Here is a 19,008-nt window from a genome sequence, read left to right as displayed (position 1 = left end):
TCGCTTAGCCATTCGGCCAACAGGGTAAATGTATTGGATTTATATAGCGTGCGCAAACTGGAGACGATGATAGCAGATAAAAGAAAACACTTCCGACACCGGGAATGGCACCTGGGCGTCCTGTATGAGAGCCAGGTATTTTAGCCACTAGACCTTGCAGGAGAACACAGAGCAAAATAGCGATCGCTTAGCCATCTGGCCGACAGGGTAAAACTATTGAAGTTACATTGCGTGAGCGAATTGGAGACTTGATGACAGCAGATAAAAGAAAATACTTCCGACACCGGGAATCGAACCCGGGCCTCCAGGGTGAGAGCCAGGTATCCTAGCCACTAGACCATGCCGGAGAACTGAGAGGGACGGAGCCATCGCTTAGCCATTCGGCCAACAGGGTAAAACTATTGAAGTTATATACGTGCGCAAATTGGAGACTTGATGATACCAGATAAAAGAAAATACTTCCGACACCGGAAATCGCACCTGGGCCTCCTGGGTGAGAGCCAGGTATTCTAGCCACTAGACCATGCCGGAGAACGGGGAGGGAAGGAGCGATCGCTTAGCCATTCGGCCAACACGGTAAAAGTATTGAAGGTATATAGCATGCGCAAAATGGACACTTGATGACAGCAGATAAAAGAAAATACTTTACACACCGGGAATCGAACCCGGGCATCCTGGGTGAGAGCCAGGTATCCTAGCAACTAGACCATGCGGGAGAACAGAGAGGAACGGAGCGATCGCTTAGCCAATCGGCCAATAGGGTAAAAGTATTGAAGTTATATAGCGTGCGCAAATTGGAGACTTGATGACAGCAGATAAAAGAAAATACTTCCGACACCGGGAAACAAACTCGGGCCTCCTGGGTGAGAGCCAAGTATCCTAGCCACTAGACCATGCCGAAGAACGGAGAGAGACGGAGCGATCGCTTAGCGATTCGGCATACAGGGTAAAACTATTGAAGAGACATACCGTGCGCGAATCGGAGACTTGATGACAGCAGATAAAAGAAAATACTTCCGACACCGGAAATCGCACCTGGGCCTCCTGGGTGAGAGCCAGGTATTCTAGCCACTAGACCATGCCGGAGAACGCGGAGGGAAGGAGCGATCGCTTAGCCATTCGGCCAACAGGGTAAAACTATTGAAGAGACATACCATGCGCGAATCGGAGACTTGATGACAGCAGATAAAAGAAAATACTTCCGACACCGGAAATCGAACGCGGGCCTCCTCGGTGAGAGCCAGGTATCCTAGCCACTAGACCATGCCGCAGAGGGGTGGAGCGATCGCTTAGTCATTCGGCCAACAATGTAAAAGTATTGAAGTTATATAACATGCGCAAATTGGAGACTTGATGACAGCAGATAAAAGAAAATACTTTACACACCGGGAATCTAACCCGGGCCTCCTGGGTGAGAGCCAGGTATCCTAGCCACTAGACCATGCTGGAGAACAGAGAGGGACGGAGCGATCGCTTAGCCATTCGGCCAACAGGGTAAACGTATTGAAGTTATATAGCGTGCGCAAATTTGAGACTTGATGACAGCAGATAAAAGAAAATACTTCCGACACCGGGACTCTGGGCTGTCCAGCGTGCCGAGGAAGCCGCTTCGAGACAAGGTCTCGGAACCGCATCCGCGGTGGCTGCCCAGGCCCACTAAAAAACACCGCACTCGAATCGCCTGGATTCGACAAATAAAGTTTATGTTCTTCTCTTCCGACACCGGGAATCATACCCGGGCCTCCTGGGAGAGAACCAGGTATCCAAGCCACTAGACCATGCCGGAGAGGGGTGGAGTGATCGCTTAGTCATTCGGCAAACAAGGTAAAAGTATTGAAGTTATATAGCGTGTGCAAATCGTAGACTTGAAGATTGCCGATAAAAAATACTTCCGACACCCGGAATCGAACCCGGGTCTCCTGGGTGAGAGCTAGGTATCCTAGCCTCTAGACCATGCTGGAGAACGGAGAAGGACGGAGCGATCGCTTAGTGATTCGGCCAACAGGGTAAACGTATTGAAGTTACATAGCGTGCACAAATTGCAGACTTGATGATAGCAGATAAAAGAAACACTTCCGACACTGGGAATCGCACCCGGGCCTCCTGGGTGAGAGCCAGGTGGCTTAGCCACTAGACCATGCTGGAGAACGGAGAGGGACGGAGCGAACGCTTAGTCATTCGACCAACAAGGTAAAAGTATTGAAGGTATATAGCGTGCGCAAACTGGAGACTTGATGATAGCAGATAAAAGAAAATACTTCCGACGCCGGAAATAGAACCGGGCCTCCTGGGTGAGAGCCAAGTATCCTAGCTACTAGACCATGCCGGAGATAAGAGAGGGACGGAGCGATCGCTTAGTGGCTCGGCCAACAGGGTAAAAGTAATGAAGTTACATAGCGTGCACAATTTGCAGACTTGATGATAGCAGATAAAAGAAAACACTTCCGACACCGGGAAGCGTACCCGGGCCTCCTGGGTGAGAGCCAAGTATCCAAGCCACTACACCATGCCGGAGAGGGTGGAGCGATCACTTAATCATTCGGCCAACAAGGTAAAGGTATTGAAGTTACATTGCGTGCGCAAATTGGAGACTTGATGATAGCCGATAAAAAATATTTCCGACACCGGGAATCAAACCCGGGCCTCCTGGGTGAGAGCCAGATATCCTAGCTATTAGACCACGCCGAGAACGGAGAGGGACGGAGCGATCGCTTAGCCATTCGGCCAACAGGGTAAAAGTATTGAAGTTATATAGCGTGCGCAAATCGGAGACTTGAAGATAACAGATAAAAGAAAGTACTTCCGACACCGGGAATCGCATCCGGGCCTCCTGGGAGAGAGCCAGGTATCCTAGCCACTAGACCATGCCAGAGAACGTAGAAGGACGGAGCGATCGCTTAGCCATTCGGCCAACAGGGTAAAAGTATTGAAGTTACATAGCGTGCGCAAATTGGAGACTTGATGGTAGTAGATAAAATAAAATACTTCCAACACCGGGAAACAAACTCGGGTCTTCTGGGTGAGAGCCAGGTATCCACTAGACCACGCCAGAGAACGGAGAGGGACGGAGATATCGCTTAGCCATTCGGCCAACAGGGTAAATGTATTGGAGTTATATAGCGTGCGCAAACTGGAGACGATGATAGCAGATAAAAGAAAACACTTCCGACACCGGGAATGGCACCTGGGCCTCCTGTATGAGAGCCAGGTATTTTAGCCACTAGACCATGCAGGAGAACAGAGAGCAAAATAGCGATCGCTTTGCCATCTGGCCGACAGGGTAAAACTATTGAAGTTACATTGCGTGAGCGAATTGGAGACTTGATGACAGCAGATAAAAGAAAATACTTCCGACACCGGGAATCGAACCCGGGCCTCCAGGGTGAGAGCCAGGTATCCTAGCCACTAGACCATGCCGGAGAACTGAGAGGGACGGAGCCATCGCTTAGCCATTCGGCCAACAGGGTAAAACTATTGAAGTTATATAGCGTGCGCAAATTGGAGACTTGATGATACCAGATAAAAGAAAATACTTCCGACACCGGAAATCGCACCTGGGCCTCCTGGGTGAGAGCCAGGTACTCTAGCCACTAGACCATGCCGGAGAACGGGGAGGGAAGGAGCGATCGCTTAGCCATTCGGCCAACTCGGTAAAAGTATTGAAGGTATATAGCATGCGCAAAATGGACACTTGATGACAGCAGATAAAAGAAAATACTTTACACACCGGGAATCGAATCCGGGCATCCTGGGTGAGAGCCAGGTATCCTAGCCACTAGACCATGCGGGAGCACAGAGAGGAACGGAGCGATCGCTTAGCCAATCGGCCAATAGGGTAAAAGTATTGAAGTTATATAGCGTGCGCAAATTGGAGACTTGATGACAGCAGATAAAAGAAAATACTTCCGACACCGGGAAACAAACTCGGGCCTCCTGGGTGAGAGCCAAGTATCCTAGCCACTAGACCATGCCGAAGAACGGAGAGAGACGGAGCGATCACTTAGCGATTCGGCATACAGGGTAAAACTATTGAAGAGACATACCGTGCGCGAATCGGAGACTTGATGACAGCAGATAAAAGAAAATACTTCCGACACCGGAAATCGCACCTGGGCCTCCTGGGTGAGAGCCAGGTATTCTAGCCACTAGACCATGCCGGAGAACGCGGAGGGAAGGAGCGATCGCTTAGCCATTCGGCCAACAGGGTAAAACTATTGAAGAGACATACCGTGCGCGAATCGGAGACTTGATGACAGCAGATAAAAGAAAATACTTCCGACACCGGAAATCGAACGCGGGCCTCCTCGGTGAGAGCCAGGTATCCTAGCCACTAGACCATGCCGCAGAGGGGTGGAGCGATCGCTTAGTCATTCGGCCAACAAGGTAAAAGTATTGAAGTATTATAACATGCGCAAATTGGAGACTTGATGACAGCAGATAAAAGAAAATACTTTACACACCGGGAATCTAACCCGGGCCTCCTGGGTGAGAGCCAGGTATCCTAGCCACTAGACCATGCTGGAGAACAGAGAGGGACGGAGCGATCGCTTAGCCATTCGGCCAACAGGGTAAACGTATTGAAGTTATATAGCGTGCGCAAATTTGAGACTTGATGACAGCAGATAAAAGAAAATACTTGCGACACCGGGACTCTGGGCTGTCCAGCGTGCCGAGGAAGCCGCTTCGAGACAAGGTCTCGGAACCGCATCCGCGGTGGGTGCCCAGGCCCACTAAAAAACACCGGACTCGAATCGCCTGGATTCGACAAATAAAGTTTATGTTCTTCTTCTTCCGACACCGGGAATCATACCCGGGCCTCCTGGGAGAGAACCAGGTATCCAAGCCACTAGACCATTCCGGAGAGGGGTGGAGTGATCGCTTAGTCATTCGGCAAACAAGGTAAAAGTATTGAAGTTATATAGCGTGCGCAAATTGTAGACTTGATGATAGCAGATAAAAGAAACACTTCCGACACTGGGAATCGCACCCGGGCCTCCTGGGTGAGAGCCAGGTGGCTTAGCCACTAGACCATGCTGGAGAACGGAGAGGGACGGAGCGAACGCTTAGTCATTCGACCAACAAGGTAAAAGTATTGAAGGTATATAGCGTGCGCAAATTGGAGACTTGATGATAGCAGATAAAAGAAAATACTTCCGACGCCGGGAATAGAACCGGGCCTCCTGGGTGAGAGCCAGGTATCCTAGCTACTAGACCATGCCGGAGATAAGAGAGGGACGGAGCGATCGCTTAGTGACTCGGCCAACAGGGTAAAAGTAATGAAGTTACATAGCGTGCACAATTTGCAGACTTGATGATAGCAGATAAAAGAAAACACTTCCGACACCGGGAAGCGTACCCGGGCCTCCTGGGTTAGAGCCAAGTATCCAAGCCACTACACCATGCCGGAGAGGGTGGAGCGATCACTTAGTCATTCGGCCAACAAGGTAAAAGTATTGAAGTTACATTGCGTGCGCAAATTGGAGACTTGATGATAGCCGATAAAAAATATTTCCGACACCGGGAATCAAACCCGGGCCTCCTGGGTGAGAGCCAGATATCCTAGCTATTAGACCACGCCGAGAACGGAGAGGGACGGAGCGATCGCTTAGCCATTCGGCCAACAGGGTAAAAGTATTGAAGTTATATAGCGTGCGCAAATCGGAGACTTGAAGATAACAGATAAAAAATACTTCCGACACCGGCAGTCGAATCCGGGTCTTCTGGGTCAGAGCCAGGTATCCACTAGACCACGCCGGAGAACGGAGATGGACGGAGATATCGCTTAGCCATTCGGCCAACAGGGTAAAAGTATTGAAGTTACATAGCGTGCGCAAATTGGAGACTTGATGGTAGTAGATAAAAAAATACTTCCAACACCGGGAAACAAACTCGGGCCTCCTGGGTGAGAGCCAGGTATCTTAGCCACTAGACCATGCCGGAGAACGGAGAGGGACGGAGCGATCGCTTAGCGATTCGGCATACAGGGTAAAACTATTGAAGTTACATTGCGTGAGCGAATTTGAGACTTGATGACAGCAGATAAAAGAAAATACTTCCGACACCGGGAATCGAACCCGGGCCTCCAGGGTGAGAGCCAGGTATCCTAGCCACTAGACCATGCCGGAGAACTGAGAGGGACGGAGCGATCGCTTAGCCATTCGGCCAACAGGGTAAAACTATTGAAGTTATATAGCGTGCGCAAATTGGAGACTTGATGATACCAGATAAAAGAAAATACTTCCGACACCGGAAATCGCACCTGGGCCTCCTGGGTGAGAGCCAGGTATTCTAGCCACTAGACCATGCCGGAGAACGGGGAGGGAAGGAGCGATCGCTTAGCCATTCGGCCAACAGGGTAAAAGTATTGAACTTATATAGCGTGCGCAAATAGGAGACTTGAAGATAGCAGATAAAAAATACTTCCGACACCGGCAGTCGAATCCGGGTCTTCTGGGTGAGAGCCAGGTATCCACTAGACCACGCCGGAGAACGGAGATGGACGGAGATATCGCTTAGCCATTTGGCCAACAGGGTAAAAGTATTGGAGTTATATAGCGTGCGCAAACTGGAGACTTGATGATAGCAGATAAAAGAAAACACTTCCAACACCGGGAATGGCACCTGGGCCTCCTGTATGAGAGCCAGGTATCCTAGCCACTAGACCATGCCGGAGAACGGAGAGGGACGGAGCGATCGCTTAGCCATTCGGCCAACACGGTAAAAGTATTGAAGGTATATAGCGTTCGCGAATCGGAGACTTGATGACAGCAGATAAAAGAATATACTTCCGACACCGAGGAACGAACCCGGGCCTCCTGGGTGAGAGCCAGGTATCTTAGCCACTAGACCATGCCGGAGAACGGAGAGGGACGGAGCGATCGCTTAGCAATTCGGCATACAGGGTAAAACTATTGAAGTTACATTGCGTGAGCGAATTGGAGACTTGATGATAGCAGATAAAAGAAAATACTTCCGACACCGGGAATCGAACCCAGGCCTCCTGGATGAGAGCCAGGTATCCAAGCCACTAGACCATGCTGGAGAACAGAGAGGTACGGAGCGATCGCTTAGCCATTCGGCCATCAGGGTAAAAGTATTGAAGTTATATAGCGTGTGCAAATTGGAGACTTGATGACAGCGGATGAAAGAAATTACTTCCGACACCGGGAATCGAACCCGGGCCTCCAGGGTGAGAGCCAGGTATCCTAGCCACTAGACCATGCCGGAGAACTGAGAGGGACGGAGCGATCGCTTAGCCATTCGGCCAACAGGGTAAAACTATTGAAGTTATATAGCGTGCGCAAATTGGAGACTTGATGATACCAGATAAAAGAAAATACTTCCGACACCGGAAATCGCACCTGGGCCTCCTGGGTGAGAGCCAGGTATTCTAGCCACTAGACCATGCCGGAGAACGGGGAGGGAAGGAGCGATCGCTTAGCCATTCGGCCAACAGGGTAAAAGTATTGAACTTATATAGCGTGCGCAAATAGGAGACTTGAAGATAGCAGATAAAAAATACTTCCGACACCGGCAGTCGAATCCGGGTCTTCTGGGTGAGAGCCAGGTATCCACTAGACCACGCCGGAGAACGGAGATGGACGGAGATATCGCTTAGCCATTTGGCCAACAGGGTAAAAGTATTGGAGTTATATAGCGTGCGCAAACTGGAGACTTGATGATAGCAGATAAAAGAAAACACTTCCAACACCGGGAATGGCACCTGGGCCTCCTGTATGAGAGCCAGGTATCCTAGCCACTAGACCATGCCGGAGAACGGAGAGGGACGGAGCGATCGCTTAGCCATTCGGCCAACACGGTAAAAGTATTGAAGGTATATAGCGTTCGCGAATTGGAGACTTGATGACAGCAGATAAAAGAATATACTTCCGACACCGAGCAACGAACCCGGGCCTCCTGGGTGAGAGCCAGGTATCTTAGCCACTAGACCATGCCGGAGAACGGAGAGGGACGGAGCGATCGCTTAGCAATTCGGCATACAGGGTAAAACTATTGAAGTTACATTGCGTGAGCGAATTGGAGACTTGATGATAGCAGATAAAAGAAAATACTTCCGACACCGGGAATCGAACCCAGGCCTCCTGGATGAGAGCCAGGTATCCAAGCCACTAGACCATGCTGGAGAACAGAGAGGGACGTAGCGATCGCTTAGCCATTCGGCCATCAGGGTAAAAGTATTGAAGTTATATAGCGTGTGCAAATTGGAGACTTGATGACAGCGGATGAAACAAATTACTTCCGACAGCGGGAATCGAACCCGGGCCTCCTGGGTGAGAGCCAGGTATCCTAGCCACTAGACCATGCCGGAGAACAGAGAGGCAAGGAGTGATCGCTTAGCGATTCGGCCAACAGGGTAAAAGTATTGAAGTTATATTGTAACGATGTTGAAGGACTCGGGGTATAATAAAACGTATTTATTAAAGGGCGAACCTGTGCCCACAACTCAAAGGGACTATGGTCGTAGAACGTTACAGCAGAATGGCAAGATGTCTTCTTCTTCTACTTCTTCAAGAAGAGTCCCAAGCGCGTGGCACACATCAGCAGGGGCCAGCTGGGTTCTCGTGCTATCATCATCGTCTCTGCGCAACACTAGACGGCGCCTATGTATGTCTCTGTGCGCGTGGTGATGGGCGCGTTGTTTGAATGCAGGCACTATGTCGTGGCATAATCCCCCTCCTCACACGCATCGTCTCGATGCGTCAGGCAATGAATAGATTCGTGGTAGGCGTAGGCGTCACTGGTCTTCCGGTGATCTCTCATAGTACGGCTTCATCCGGACTACATGTACAACCTCTGTAGGGTTGCGGCGTTTTGAGCTCCCGTGTTTAGCGGATCTGACTTGGTAAGTTACATCGCTTACACGATGGAGTACTTCGTAAGGCCCGAAGTAGTGGCTAAAAAGTTTTTCAGAAATTCCGCGGCGACGCACTGGGGTCCATATCCATACTTTGTCACCTGGTTGAAAATGCGCTTCGGTACGACGCTGATTGTACCGATAGGAGTCGATACGTTGTTGGCGGCGTATTCTGTATCTCGCCATCTGTCGTGCTTCCTCAGCTCTTTGCAGGAAGTCGCCTAGGCCAGGTGGATTGCTGCTTTCATCATTCAGTGGTAACATGGCATCCAGTGGAGTGGTGACTCTTCGGCCGAATACAAGTTCAAATGGTGTCACTCGCGTTGTTTCTTCAACGGCTGTATTATATGCGAACGTGATGTAGGGCAATATTTCATCCCACAGTTTATCTTCGACGTCGATATACATTGAAAGCATATCAGTCAGAGTTCTGTTCAAGCGCTCCGTTGGGCCATTTGTTTGAGGATGGTATGCTGTAGTTCTTCTCTGGTCTGTGTGGGTCATTTGCATCAGACATTTCATTACATCTGCAGTAAAAGCTGGGCCACGACCTGTAATTACCCCGCTGGGTGCACCATGTCTGAGGACTATGTTGTTGTTGAAGAACTTGGCAACTTCAAGAGATGTTGCAGTGTACAGCGAGTCAGTCTCAGCATAGCGAGTGAGATAGTCTGTGGCTACGACTATCCACTTCTTGTGTGCAGTCGATGTCGGAAAGGGGCCTAGGAGATCCATACCAACTTGTTGGAATGGGGCATGCGGTGGTTCTATTGGCTGGAGGAGGCCTGCAGGTTTCACGGATGGAGTTTTGCGTCTTTGACACTCACGGCAAGTTTTCACATAGCGCTGAACTGATGATAACAGTTTTGGCCAGTAGTATTTTAGGTGAATTCTGGCGAATGTACGGCTGACACCCATGTGCCCAGATGTTGGCTCATCATGACATGCGTGCAGAATCTCGTTTCGTAAAGGTGCAGGTACAACAAGTAAAAACTTGTCACCATGAGGCTTGAAGTTCCTCTTGTAAAGGACCCCTTCCCGAAGACAGAACGAAGGGTCTCTCTAGATAAAGTGCGCGGACTTTAACGTTGAGTCCTTGGAGACGCTGTATAAGCGGCAGCAAATCGGGGTCATTTTGTTGTTGTTCAGCGATTTCTGATGCCTGGACGACGCCTAGAAACGGGAAGTCTTCTTCCTCCGGCTCACCTCGTCTCCACTGGTGCGCGTGACAGGCAGTCGGCATCGCTGTGCTTTTTCCCAGATTTGTATACCACAGTAACATCGTACTCTTGTAGCCTAAGGCTCCATCTTGCTAGTCGGCCAGAGGGATCCTTAAGATTCGCCAGCCAACACAGGCAATGGTGGTCACTTACTGCTCGGAATGGTCTACCGTAGAGGTACGGCCGAAATTTACTTATGGCCCAAATGACCGCGAGACACTATTTTTCGGTTGCAGAGTAATTTGTCTCAGCTTTCGAAAGCTTGCGGCTGGCATACGCTAGCACTTTTTCTTCGCCGTTTTGCCGCTGGACTAGAATGGCTCCGAGGCCGACGTTACTCGCATCAGTGTGAACTTCAGTTTCGGCAGTATCATCGAAGTGGGAGAGGATTGGAGAGGCTTGCAGGCGTGTTCTTAACTCATCAAATGCTTCCTGTTGTTCACTTTCCCACCTAAAGGGCACCTCGTCTTTTGTCAGATTAGTAAGTGGTTCAGCAATGTTCCAAAAATTTTCCACAAATCGCCGATAGTACGCGCATAAACCCAGGAAGCGACGTACTGACTTCTTGTCTTTGGGTGTCGGGAACTTCGCGACGGCAGCTGTCTTTTCGGGATCTGGCCGAACGCCGTCGGAGCTGACGACGTGTCCGAGGAATCGAAGCTCTTCAAAAGTGAAGTGGCATTTTTCTGACTTGATGGTCAAGTCTGCTGAACGAATGGCTTCTAATAATGTGTGGAGTCGCTCTAGATGTTGGTCGAATGTAGCGGAAAATACGACAACGTCATCCAAGTACACCAAGCAGGACGGCCATTTCAGTCCCGCGAGGACAGCGTCCATCATTCTCTGAAACGTAGCTGGCGCTGTGCACAGGCCGAATGGAAGCGCTTTAAATTCGTAGAGTCCGTCTGGGGTTATGAATACCGTCTTTTCACGGTCGCGCTCATCCACCTCAATTTGCCAATATCCGCTCTTGAGATCAAGGGAGGAGAAGTATTTCGCACTCCGTAGTCGATCGAGTGTATCATCGATACGCGGCAGAGTGTATACATCCCGTTTCGTTACGCTGTTCAGTTTCCGATAGTCGACGCAGAATCGAAGGCTGTTATCTTTCTTTTTAACAAGCACTACGGGAGACGCCCATGGACTGCTGGAAGGCTGGATCACGTCATCTGAAAGCATCTCCTCCACTTGTTTCTTGATGACGTCTCTTTCCTTTTGCGATACTCGATATGGGTGTTGGTAAATTGGTCTCGTGGCTTCTTCTGTTATAATCCTGTGTTTTGCAATAGCCGTTCGTCGCACCTTAGAGGACGTTGAAAAGCAGTCCGAAAACTCTTTTATAAGGGCAAACAATCGTTTCTTTTGATATTATGGGAGCCTATGGTTGACGTTAACTGATGCGTCGACGTTGCAGGTCTCTTGTGGAGTGGTTGGCGTTGTCGCTAAACTGCATAGTTCAGTCGTCATGCAGAACTCGTGGAAATAGGCGATAGCAATACCTTGCGCGATGTGCTGACATTCATTCCCAAAATTCGTAAGGAGGACAACTGAGTGGCCATTCGTTAAGTGAACAACACCCCTCGCCACGCAAATTCCTTTGTTTAAAAATAGCTCTACGTTTCCATCCGCTATTCCTTCGTGTTCACAAAATGCCTTATTTTCAACAAGCACCATTACACTACAGCGAGGTGGCACTGTGACGTCCTCATCAACACGGCGCAGAGCAGTAAGACGTCGCTTTTCCGATTCCTCCACCGACATAGCTTGTTCTGCCGAAAACGTTACACTGGATCTGCGCAGATTAATTATGGCTCCATTGGCTTGCAGAAAATCCATTCCTAGTATAAGCTCCCTTGAACAGTCCGGCAGCACGATGAAGTCAGCAACGTAAGTAAAGCCTCTTATTTCGAGCCTTGAGGTGCATCTGCCGAGCGGTGTAATAGTGTGGCCACCTGCCGTGCGTATCTGTGCCCCACTCCATTTTGTTACAACCTTTTTCAGTTTCTTTGCCAATTTGTGACTCATTACCGAATAATCAGCGCCGGTGTCAACTAAAGCATTCAGCTCGTATCCGTCTATTTTCAACCGCAAATCTGAAGTAATCTTCGCACTGCTGCGCTTATCCTCTGTAAACATAGCATCGTCAACTTGAAACCGCAATGGAGGATCTTCGCAACTGTCGTTATCAGCGGCCTCACCTCCACAGGTCGCTTGCTTCAGTTTTCCTGGTGTGGGCTTGTAGAACGGTGCCCAGACCGTGCGGAAGAAGCACGTGGGCTGGGTGATCGGTAACGCCTGGGCGACGGCGATCTTGGCTGATGTTGGAGTGGAGTGAGTGGGCTCTGGCGCGCGGACAAGTACTCTTCGATCTCGGTTGGCCGTTCACCGTTTCGAGGGCATGGTGCGTACAACGGAAAGCCCCTTAATCCTGCCTCTCGGTAAGGGCAGAACCTATACAGGTGACCTGCTTCCCCACAATGGAAACACAAAGGCCTGCGCTCATGGTCACGCCAGATGTCACTTTTCCGCGGCCTTTGATCCACGTAGCGAGCTACACCACGGGCTCGTGGCAGGTAGGTAGCCGTCGGTTCCAGTGGACGAGGTGCGCTGCGTACCGTTTGTGGGCAAGGAGAGGCCATTGTAACTGCTGCATTGGTGTGCGCCGCGGGTTGTCTGAGTACTTCAGAGTACGTTGGTATGCGTTGGATCGGCTGTGGCGCACGCTTCGGCTCACGTATCATCTGCCTCAGTTCATCTCGTACTACGTCGACTACAGACAGTGTTGCTGTAGTGTGAGGTGCTTGCAACTTGCTGAGCTCTTCCCTGATCACCGACCTGATGAGTTCTCGCAGAGCGTCCATGTCACTTCGCTGGCGTCCAGAGAAGACCTTGGCAGGTGCATAGTTTGTCTCGATTGTACTGTCGAGCCCGCTGTTCTAGCGTTTTCTCTATGGCTGTCGCTTACGTATGAAACTCCGCAACTGTTCGTGGTGGGTTCCGGACGAGAACAGCGAATAGCTCTTGCTTCACCCCACGCATGAGGTGGCGTAGCTTCTTGTCTTCGGTCATATGGGTATCTGCGCGCTTGAACAGGCGGATCATGTCCTCGATATACATTGCGACACTTTCGTTGGTGAGTTGGTTCCTGGATTCGAGCGCAGCCTGCGCCTTTTCTTTGCGATCCGCGCTGGCATAAGTCGCCAGAGCTTGTCGCCGAAATTCATCCCAGGTCGTAAAGGAGGTTTTATGGTTTTCATACCACGTCTTTGCGAAGTCCTCCAAAGCAAAGTATACGCGGCGGAGCTTCTCTCTCTCGTCCCAACCGTTCAAACGTGCCACTCTCTCAAAGAGATTCAGCCAATCTTCTACGTCTTCATACGAGTCGCCATGAAATACTGGTGGCTGGTGAGGCTGATTTATCACCACTTGGGCTGGTGTTACATGACTTGTCATGGTGGCGGCGTCCATTGACTGAGTTTCCCTTGGCGTAAAGTGGAGTGGGCTGAATTCTGGTGAATCACCTTGAAGACGGCGACTGGTCCTCTGATGCACAGGTGTCGGCTCCGCAGTATCAACTGGCTGGTGGTCGGGGCTACGCTGTCTTGCGTTCGTAGGGCTTTGATTCATTACCCAGCACGCTCACCAGAAATTAAACGATGTTGAAGGACTCGGGGTATAATAAAACGTATTTAATAAAGGGCGAACCTGTGCCCACAACTCAAAGGGACTATGGTCGTAGCACGTTACAGCAGAACGGCAAGATGTCTTCTTATTCTACTTCTTCAAGAAGAGTCCCGAGCGCGTGGCACACATCAGCAGCGGCCAGCTGGGTTCTCGTGCTATCATCATCGTCTCTGCGCAACACTAGACGGCGCCCATGTATGTCTCTGTGCGCGTGGTGATGGGCGCGTTGTTTGAATGCAGGCACTATGTCGTGGCAATATAGCGTGCGCAAATTGGAGACTTGATGATAGCAGATAAAAAAAAATACTTCCGACACCGGAAATCGCACCTGGGCCTCCTGGGTGAGAGCCAGGTATCGTAGCCACTAGACCATGCCGAAGAACGGAGAGGGACGGAGCGATCGCTTAGCCATTCGGCCAAACGGTAAAAGTATTGAAGGTATATAGCGTGCGCAATTTGGAGACTTGATGATAGCAGATAAAAGAAAATACTTCCGACACCGGGAATCATACCCGGGCCTCCTGGGTGAGAGCCAGGAATCCAAGCCACTAGACCAGGCCGGAGAGGGGTGGAGTGATTGCTTAGTCATTCGGCAATCAATGTAAAAGTATTGAAGTTATATAGCGTGCGCAAATTGTTGACTTGAAGATAGCCGATAAAAAATACTTCCGACACCGGGAATCAAACCCGAGCCCCCTGGGTGAGAGCCAGCTATCCTGGCCACTAGACCACGCCGAGAACGGAGAGGGACAGAGCGATCACTTAGGCATTCGGCCAACAGGGTAAAACTATTGAAGTTACATAGCGTGCGCGAATAGGAGACTTGATGATAGCAGATAAAAAATACTTCCGACACGGGGAATCGCACCCGGGCCTCCTGGGTCAGAGCCAGGACGCTTAGACACTAGACAATGCTGGAGAACGGAGAGGGACGGAGCGATCGCTTAGTCATTCGGCCAACAAGGTAAAAGTATTGAAGGTATATAGCGTGCACCTATTGCAGACTTGATGATGGCAGATAAAAGAAAACACTTCCGACACCGGGAATCGTACCCGGGCCTCCTGGGTGAGAGCCAGGTGTCCGAGCCACTTGGCCATGCCGGAGAGGGTGGAGCGTTCACTCAGTCATTCGGCCAACAAGGTAAAAGTATTGAAGTTACATTGCGTGCGCAAAGAGGAGACTTAAAGATAGCAGATAAAACAAAAAACGTTCGACACCGGGAATCGTACCCGGGCCTCCTGGGTGAGAGCCAGGTATGCTAGCCACTAGACACTAGACCATGCCGGAGAACGAAGAGGGACGGAGCGATCGCTTAGCCATTCGGCCAACAGGGTAAAACTATTGAAGTTACATAGCGTGCGCGAATAGGAGACTTGATGATAGCAGATAAAATAACATACTTCCGCCACTGGGAATCGAACCCGGGCCTCCTGGGAGAGAGCTAGGTATCCTAGCCACTAGACCATGCCGGAGATAAGAGAGGGATGGAGCGATCGCTTAGTGATTCGGCCAACAGGGTAAAAGTAATGAAGTTACATAGCGTGCACAATTTGCAGACTTGATGATAGCAGATAAAAGAAAACACTTCCGACACGGGGAATCGTGCCCGGGCCTCCTGGCTGAGAGCCAGGTATGCTAGCCACTAGACCATGCTGGAGAACAGAGGGACGGAGCGATCACTTAGCGATTCGGCCAACAGGGTAAAAGTATTGAAGTTACATTGCGTGCGAGAATTGGAGACTTGATGACAGCAGATAAAAGAAAATACTTCCGACACCGGGAATCGAACCTGGGCCTCCTGGATAAGAGACAAGTATCCTAGCCACTAGACCATGCCGGAGAACGGGGAGGCACGGAGCGATCGCTTAGCCATTCGGCCAACAGGGTAAAACTATTGAAGAGACATACCGTGCACGAAGTGGAGACTTGATGACAGCAGATAAAAGAAAATACTTCCGACACCGGGAATCGAACCCAGGCCTCCTTGGTGAGAGCCAGGTATCCTAGCCACTAGACCATGCCGCAAAGGGGTGGAGCAACCGCTTAGTCATTCGGCCAACAAGGTAAAAGTATTGAAGTTATATAACATGCGCAAATTGGAGACTTGATGATAGCAGATAAAAGAAAATACTTCCGACGCCGGGAATTGCACTCGGGCCTCCTGGGTGAGAGCCAGGTATCCTAGCCACTAGACCATGCCGGAGAACGTAGAGGGACGGAGCGATCGCTTAGCCATTCGGCCAACAGGGTAAAAGTATTGAAGTTACATAGCGTGCGCAAATCGGAGACTTGATGATAGTAGATAAAAGAAAATACTTCCGACACCGGGAAACGCACCCGGGCCTCCTGGGTGAGAGACAAGTATCCTAGCCACTAGACCATGCTGGAGAACAGAGAGGGACGGAGCGATTGCTTAGCGATTCGGCCCACAGGGTAAAAGTATTGAAGTTACATAGCGTGCGCAATTTGGAGACTTGATGATAGCAGATAAAAGAAAATACTTCCGACACCGGGAATCATACCCGGGCCTCCTGGGTGAGAGCCAGGAATCCAAGCCACTAGACCAGGCCGGAGAGGGGTGGAGTGATTGCTTAGTCATTCGGCAAACAATGTAAAAGTATTGAAGTTATATAGCGTGCGCAAATTGTTGACTTGAAGATAGCCGATAAAAAATACTTCCGACACCGGGAATCAAACCCGAGCCCCCTGGGTGAGATCCAGCTATCCTAGCCACTAGACCACGCCGAGAACGGAGAGGGACAGAGCGATCACTTAGGCATTCGGCCAACAGGGTAAAAGTATTGAAGTTACATTGCGTGCGAGAATTGGAGACTTAATGACAGCAGATAAAAGAAAATACTTCCGACACCGGGAATCGAACCTGGGCCTCCTGGATAAGAGACAAGTATCCTAGCCACTAGACCATGCCGGAGAACGGGGAGGCACGGAGCGATCGCTTAGCCATTCGGCCAACAGGGTAAAACTATTGAAGAGACATACCGTGCACGAAGTGGAGACTTGATGACAGCAGATAAAAGAAAATACTTCCGACACCGGGAATCGAACCCAGGCCTCCTGGGTGAGAGCCAGGTATCCTAGCCACTAGACCATGCCGCAAAGGGTTGGAGCAACCGCTTAGTCATTCGGCCAACAAGGTAAAAGTATTGAAGTTATATAACATGCGCAAATTGGAGAATTGATGATAGCAGATAAAAGAAAATACTTCCGACGCCGGGAATTGCACTCGGGCCTCCTGGGTGAGAGCCAGGTATCCTAGCCACTAGACCATGCCGGAGAACGTAGAGGGACGGAGCGATCGCTTAGCCATTCGGCCAACAGGGTAAAAGTATTGAAGTTACATAGCGTGCGCAAATCGGAGACTTGATGATAGTAGATAAAAGAAAATACTTCCGACACCGGGAAACGAACCCGGGCCTCCTGGGTGAGAGCCAGGTATCCTAGCCACTAGACCATGCTGGAGAAAAGAGAGGGACGGAGCGATCGCTTAGCCATTCGGCCAACAGGGTAAAAGTATTGAAGTTCTATAGCGCGCGCAAATTGGAGACTTGATGACAGCAGATAAAAGAAAATACTTCCGACACCGGGAATCGAACCTGGGCCTCCTGGATGAGAGACAAGTATCCTAGCCACTAGACCATGCCGGAGAACAGAGAGGGACGGAGCGATTGCTTAGCGATTCGGCCCACAGGGTAAAAGTATTGAAGTTACATAGCGTGCGCAATTTGGAGACTTGATGATAGCAGATAAAAGAAAATACTTCCGACACCGGGAATCATACCTGGGCCTCCTGGGTGAGAGCCAGGAATCCAAGCCACTAGACCAGGCCGGAGAGGGGTTGACTGATTGCTTAGTCATTCGGCAAACAATGTAAAAGTATTGAAGTTATATAGCGTGCGCAAATTGTTGACTTGAAGATAGCCGATAAAAAATACTTCCGACACCGGGAATCAAACCCGAGCCCCCTGGGTGAGAGCCAGCTATCCTAGCCACTAGACCACGCCGAGAACGGAGAGGGACAGAGCGATCACTTAGGCATTCGGCCAACAGGGTAAAACTATTGAAGTTACATAGCGTGCGCGAATAGGAGACTTGATGATAGCAGATAAAAAATACTTCCGACACCGGGAATCATACCCGGGCCTCTTGGGTGAGAGCCAGGTATCCTAGACACTAGACCATGCCGGAGAACGGGGAGGCACGGAGCGATCGCTTAGCCATTCGGCCAACAGGGTAAAACTATTGAAGAGACATACCGTGCACGAAGTGGAGACTTGATGACAGCAGATAAAAGAAAATACTTCCGACACCGGGAATCGAACCCAGGCCTCCTGGGTGAGAGCCAGGTATCCTAGCCACTAGACCATGCCGCAAAGGGTTGGAGCAACCGCTTAGTCATTCGGCCAACAAGGTAAAAGTATTGAAGTTATATAACATGCGCAAATTGGAGACTTGATGATAGCAGATAAAAGAAAATACTTCCGACGCCGGGAATTGCACTCGGGCCTCCTGGGTGAGAGCCAGGTATCCTAGCCACTAGACCATGCCGGAGAACGTAGAGGGACGGAGCGATCGCTTAGCCATTCGGCCAACAGGGTAAAAGTATTGAAGTTACATAGCGTGCGCAAATCGGAGACTTGATGATAGTAGATAAAAGAAAATACTTCCGACACCGGGAAACGCACCCGGGCCTCCTGGGTGAGAGCCGGGTATCCTAGCCACTAGACCATGCTGGAGAACAGAGAGGGACGGAGCGATCGCTTAGCCATTCGGCCAACAGGGTAAAAGTATTGAAGTTCTATAGCGCGCACAAATTGGAGACTTGATGACAGCAGATAAAAGAAAATACTTCCGACACCGGGAATCGAACCTGGGCCTCCTGGGTGAGAGCCAGGTGTCCGAGCCACTTGGCCATGCCGGAGAGGGTGGAGCGTTCACTCAGTCATTCGGCCAACAAGGTAAAAGTATTGAAGTTACATTGCGTGCGCAAAGAGGAGACTTAAAGATAGCAGATAAAACAAAAAATGTTCGACACCGGGAATCGTACCCGGGCCTCCTGGGTGAGAGCCAGGTATGCTAGCCACTAGACACTAGACCATGCCGGAGAACGAAGAGGGACGGAGCGATCGCTTAGCCATTCGGCCAACAGGGTAAAAGTATTGAAGAGACATACCATGCGCAAATTGGAGACTCGATGACAGCAGATAAAA

At 50.2% G+C, this 19,008-nt stretch overlaps 12 non-coding genes across 12 annotated transcripts; all 12 read right to left on the bottom strand.

Moving 5' to 3' along the window:
• Positions 1 to 275: 275 nt before the first annotated feature.
• Positions 276 to 347, bottom strand: TRNAE-CUC (transfer RNA glutamic acid (anticodon CUC)). The gene has a single exon. It is a non-coding gene; the product is annotated as a tRNA-Glu (tRNA).
• A 3,001-nt stretch (positions 348 to 3,348) lies between these two features.
• Positions 3,349 to 3,420, bottom strand: TRNAE-CUC (transfer RNA glutamic acid (anticodon CUC)). The gene has a single exon. It is a non-coding gene; the product is annotated as a tRNA-Glu (tRNA).
• Positions 3,421 to 6,053: 2,633 nt separating this feature from the next.
• TRNAE-CUC (transfer RNA glutamic acid (anticodon CUC)) lies at positions 6,054 to 6,125 on the bottom strand. Its single transcript has one exon. It is a non-coding gene; the product is annotated as a tRNA-Glu (tRNA).
• Positions 6,126 to 6,785: 660 nt separating this feature from the next.
• Positions 6,786 to 6,857, bottom strand: TRNAE-CUC (transfer RNA glutamic acid (anticodon CUC)). The gene has a single exon. It is a non-coding gene; the product is annotated as a tRNA-Glu (tRNA).
• Positions 6,858 to 6,970: 113 nt separating this feature from the next.
• Positions 6,971 to 7,042, bottom strand: TRNAE-CUC (transfer RNA glutamic acid (anticodon CUC)). Its single transcript has one exon. It is a non-coding gene; the product is annotated as a tRNA-Glu (tRNA).
• A 113-nt stretch (positions 7,043 to 7,155) lies between these two features.
• TRNAE-CUC (transfer RNA glutamic acid (anticodon CUC)) lies at positions 7,156 to 7,227 on the bottom strand. The gene has a single exon. It is a non-coding gene; the product is annotated as a tRNA-Glu (tRNA).
• An 845-nt stretch (positions 7,228 to 8,072) lies between these two features.
• TRNAE-CUC (transfer RNA glutamic acid (anticodon CUC)) lies at positions 8,073 to 8,144 on the bottom strand. Its single transcript has one exon. It is a non-coding gene; the product is annotated as a tRNA-Glu (tRNA).
• Positions 8,145 to 8,257: 113 nt separating this feature from the next.
• Positions 8,258 to 8,329, bottom strand: TRNAE-CUC (transfer RNA glutamic acid (anticodon CUC)). Its single transcript has one exon. It is a non-coding gene; the product is annotated as a tRNA-Glu (tRNA).
• A 7,404-nt stretch (positions 8,330 to 15,733) lies between these two features.
• On the bottom strand, positions 15,734 to 15,805 carry TRNAE-CUC (transfer RNA glutamic acid (anticodon CUC)). The gene has a single exon. It is a non-coding gene; the product is annotated as a tRNA-Glu (tRNA).
• A 1,020-nt stretch (positions 15,806 to 16,825) lies between these two features.
• TRNAE-CUC (transfer RNA glutamic acid (anticodon CUC)) lies at positions 16,826 to 16,897 on the bottom strand. Its single transcript has one exon. It is a non-coding gene; the product is annotated as a tRNA-Glu (tRNA).
• A 291-nt stretch (positions 16,898 to 17,188) lies between these two features.
• On the bottom strand, positions 17,189 to 17,260 carry TRNAE-CUC (transfer RNA glutamic acid (anticodon CUC)). The gene has a single exon. It is a non-coding gene; the product is annotated as a tRNA-Glu (tRNA).
• Positions 17,261 to 18,099: 839 nt separating this feature from the next.
• TRNAE-CUC (transfer RNA glutamic acid (anticodon CUC)) lies at positions 18,100 to 18,171 on the bottom strand. Its single transcript has one exon. It is a non-coding gene; the product is annotated as a tRNA-Glu (tRNA).
• Between the last annotated feature and the right edge of the window lie 837 nt (positions 18,172 to 19,008).

Source organism: Rhipicephalus microplus, unplaced genomic scaffold (genome assembly GCF_043290135.1).
Source record: "Rhipicephalus microplus isolate Deutch F79 unplaced genomic scaffold, USDA_Rmic scaffold_21, whole genome shotgun sequence".
NCBI lineage: Eukaryota > Metazoa > Arthropoda > Arachnida > Ixodida > Ixodidae > Rhipicephalus > Rhipicephalus microplus.
The sequence above is the reverse complement of the archived record's forward strand: the minus strand, read 5'-3'. Positions and strand labels throughout refer to the sequence as shown.